We start from the raw sequence: 4,572 nt of genomic DNA, 5'->3' as shown, positions 1-4,572 counted from the left end.
CCGACTCATGATCTTAAATTGGCGGCCGTGGTTCATGCATTGAAAATTTGGCGCCATTACTTGTATGGTGTCAAGTGTACGATTTATTCGGATCATAAGAGTTTGAAACATCTATTTAACCAACGAGATTTGAATTATCGCCAACGTAGGTGGATGGATGTGGTAAAAGATTATGATTGTGAAATACTTTATGATCCGGGCAAGGAAAATGTGGTCGCGGATGTGTTAAGTCGAAAGAGTCATTACCCGGCGTTACGATTGGGATTGTTACGTACGATTATCACTAATGATTTTCTTGTAAAGCTTGGCGAGAATCAAATTGAAGCTTTTGTTAACAATAAGCATGAGGAACGAATCGTGGGACAAACGAAGTTTATTACCTTAGGTCCGCATGGTTTGCTATCTTTTCAAGGAAGAGTGTGGGTGCCTAAAATGGGTGATCATCGATGAGTGCTACTTGATGAAGCACATAAATCGAAGTATTCCATTCATCTGGGCGCGATGAAAATGTACCTTGATTTGAAAAAGGAGTATTGGTGGACGGGCATGAAACGTGATGTCGTAAAGTATGTTGAACAATGCGTCACGTGTTTGCAAGTTAAGGCCGAACACCAAAAGCCGTATGGTAAGTTACAACCGTTAGAAATCCCGAAGTGGAAATGGGAGCACATTACCATGGATTTCATTACAAAATTACCAAAGACGGCGAGAACCCAATTTGATTCGATTTGGGTGATAGTTGACCGATTGACGAAAAGTGCCTTGTTTCTTCCCATTCGGGAAGCTATATCGTCGAAGACTTTGGCTAAGTTGTTTATCAAGGAAGTGATATCAAGGCATGGGGTTCCTATATCTATTATTTCGGATCGAGATACCCGTTTCACATCTCAGTTTTGGGAGAAGTTTCATGAAGATATGGGTACACAATTGAAATTGAGCACGGCGTATCATCCTCAAATGGACGGTCAAACCGAACGTATGAATCAAACTTTGGAGGATATGTTCGGGCGTGTATTATTGATTTTGGTGATAGTTGGGATGAGCACTTACCTTTGGTGGAATTCTCATACAATAATAGTTATCATACTAGTATCGGGATGCCACCTTACGAGATGCTTTATGGGGCGGAGGTGCCGAACTCCGATTTGTTGGGGTGAAGTTGGTCAAAGAGAAATCGGGAGTACCAATTTGGTTTTAGAAAAGAATAGCAAGATTGATATGATTCGGACTCATTTGAAAAAGGCCCAAGATAGACAAAAATCTTATGCAGATAAGCGAAGACGACAAATTGAGTTCCAAGAGGGTGACATGGTGATGCTTAAGGTTTCACCATGGAAAGGTGTTATTCGGTTTCGAAAACGGGGAAAGTTAGCTCCTCGGTTTATTGGTCCTTTTAAAATCTTAGCTCGTGTTGGTGAAGTCGCGTATCGTTTGGAATTACCCGAAGAGCTTGCGGGGATCCATAATACATTTCATGTTTCCCATCTCCGAAAGTGTCTTGCAGATGACTCATTCTTGGGTGCCATTAGACGAGATCGAGCTAAACAATAAGTTAGAGTATATTGAGGAGCCAATTGCTATACTCGATGAGAAAGTCAAAAGGTTGAGAAATAAAGAGGTGAGAACTTCTAAAGTTCAATGGCGTCGTAGTAAAGGTTCCGAGTTTACTTGGGAGCCCGAAGAGTTCGTGTTAGTTTATCTTCCCTCTTGTCATGCAGCATGGATCGCGAGGACGCGCTCCGATTCAAGTGGGGGAGAGTTGTAAGACCCTAATCATCATTGTACAGCAGCGTAAATATGGTACATAGAGTGTGGGTATTGTTGTATAATTAAACAGAAGTCAGAAACTGTCCAGCACCTTGTGCGCGCCGCGCACAATTAAGGGAGCGCGTCGCGCAACCTTACTGTAGCCGGATTCTGCTTATTTTAATGTGATATTTTGGAAGGGCTATTTGGTAAATTCACTTGGGAACGAGTTAAAGGCCACCAGATGTGTTTGTGGAGTGTCATAACTCCATTAACACCTACCTTTATCCATTCCACTTAAATTCTAAAGAGAGAAGAGTTCTTGAGTGAGAAAGCTCAAATCCAAGAGGAAGAAGTTGATTTCGGGTCAAGGCGCGTGCATTAAAGTTGTTCATCTAATCACTAGCTACATTGTGATTGTGGTGGTATGCTCTAATCTTTATTTCCTTATTTTAATTTGTTTAAGACTTAGGGTTTGAGTTAGTGATGAACATAAAACCCATATTTAGTGATTTTGGGTGTTCTTGGGTAAAATTGAGTCGTGAAGACTCAAAGTTGACCAACCTAGGATTTTGAAATGATAAATGTGTTTATGTGTCTTAATTGGTTAGTTAATTAGTAGCACACCTAGATGTTTGGTAAATGGGTGTTATGTGGGTTTGTGAATGACCCGAAACGGGTGTGTTGATCTTAAAGTGGTCAAATGGGTGATAATTGACCTAATTGAAATAAATGGGTATGAAACACCCAAATTATGTATTAGTTAGTGTTGTTAGACCTAGATCACTAGCTTTTAGTGATATGTGGTGGTTTTGACCTAAATGGTCAATTTTGTCAAAAATGGGGTATTTAATGCATTAAGTCATTAAATGCACATGTGTAAGTTGTTGGCTTTTAGCCCAACTAGTTTGTGTGTTAATGGAGTACTTATTATATTAGGTACTTTGCTTTGAAGCTTGCGGAGTTATAAAATCATCACCAAATTGTTAAGGTGAGTGGAGTAATTATACATGTATGTATATGGTGTATTTATTTGTATGCTATGGTATGACCCACGGAGCCGAGAGTGCCATAGTGTGTGCGAGTGTACTATGATGTGAACTACGGAGCCGGTAACATCATGGTGCATGTGTGTGATGTGAACCACGGAGCCGGTAGCATCAAAGTGTGAACCACGGAGCCAGTAGCACCGAAGTGTGAACCACGGAGCCGGTAGCACTATAAAAGAGTATGACTCGAATGCGTAGTGACGTGAACCACGGAGCTGGTAGCGTCATAGCATTACGTATGGTGTGAACCACGGAGCCGGTAGCACCATGACATGTGTATGGTTAACCATATAGCTTGTGTATGAGTTGTTGTATGGCATAACATATTATTTTGGGTGAATATGCTATTGATTATGCTAGTTGCGGTATTTGGAGGTTATTAGCTTATACTTGGAGTTTGTATGCTAATTGTGATTGCTAGCGATTAGTACGGTGTGTGTAAATGTATGCAAGTAGGTATATTATATATGTATATGTACAATTATTGCATTCACTAAGCCTTGCTTACCCTCTCGTTGTTTATCTTTTTATAGGCTCCAGCGTTGACAAGGGTAAGGGCATTCGATTGGATTAGAGATCCCGCTTATTGTTTAGGGGACGCTTTTGGGATGTGATAGCTTTTGGAGTTTGACCGAGATTTGGGTAGTTTAACCCCCAAACACCTGCTCATAGTGTCGTTTGGAAATTAAACTAATGTGATCGAAACTCATGATTTGTACGAAACTCGTAAAACGGCCGATGTGGGCCCCGTTTTGTAAAACTTGTTTTATGATTGATTCGTGTTAGTTTTATATATATGAACATGTGGTGAAAATCGTTTCATCTAAATACGTCGGGAAGTGGGAGATCTTTATTTAATAATTGACAAAAACGGACAGAACTGAAATGGGCCTGTGCGCGCCGCGCACCCTGAGGTGGTGCGCGTGGCGCACTATTCTGAATAAAAAAAAATTATTTCTCATGTTCGATTGGTTATTGGTTTGGGTTGTTACATGTACGTTGGAATCATTTTAACTTCAAATGAAAAATAATCGTTAAAACATCAAACATTAGCCCCCCAAAAGTTGTTTTAAAACAGATAGTTAAGAATAATATTATATGTACATCTCTAATTATACATATTTTTAGTACAAACTAATTCCATTATGTCAAAATCTCAAACGAATAAGAGCATGCATACATCTAAATATCTATAAAGATTATCAGATAAATATTTTAATTTCGATATACAAACATTAGCCTGTGCTTTTATATAATATTATACACATTTTATATTTACATAATTTTTAAATTTATGTAGAAAGTGTAAATTAATTTTATATTATAAAATATTCTTCATAAATAATATTATAATGTTAATAAAGAAATATATGTTTTATAATTATTTTATGTTAATAATATAATATATAATATTATTAATAAAATTATAACATTTTTCTTTGATAATATTAATATAATATTTTATGGTAATATTATATAATATTTTAGGTAATAAAATCTGTATAATAAATTAAATTAGACAATCTACTAATCTATAATTTCTATTAAAATTCTATAATGATGATGTCATTATTAGGCTAATTCCTTTATTAAAAATAAATAAAATAATAAAATAATAAAAATATAAGCATGGTGGGTGATGTCATTAATCTAAATAATTTTGAATTAAAAACTAAATCTTATTAATTAATTATTTTTATTAAATCTTATTAATAATTATTTTAATTATTTAAAATTAAATAATTTTGAATTATTTTAATTAATTATTTTGATTTGA

Source organism: Rutidosis leptorrhynchoides, chromosome 6, assembly GCF_046630445.1.
Source record: "Rutidosis leptorrhynchoides isolate AG116_Rl617_1_P2 chromosome 6, CSIRO_AGI_Rlap_v1, whole genome shotgun sequence".
NCBI lineage: Eukaryota > Viridiplantae > Streptophyta > Magnoliopsida > Asterales > Asteraceae > Rutidosis > Rutidosis leptorrhynchoides.
The sequence above is the reverse complement of the archived record's forward strand: the minus strand, read 5'-3'. Positions refer to the sequence as shown.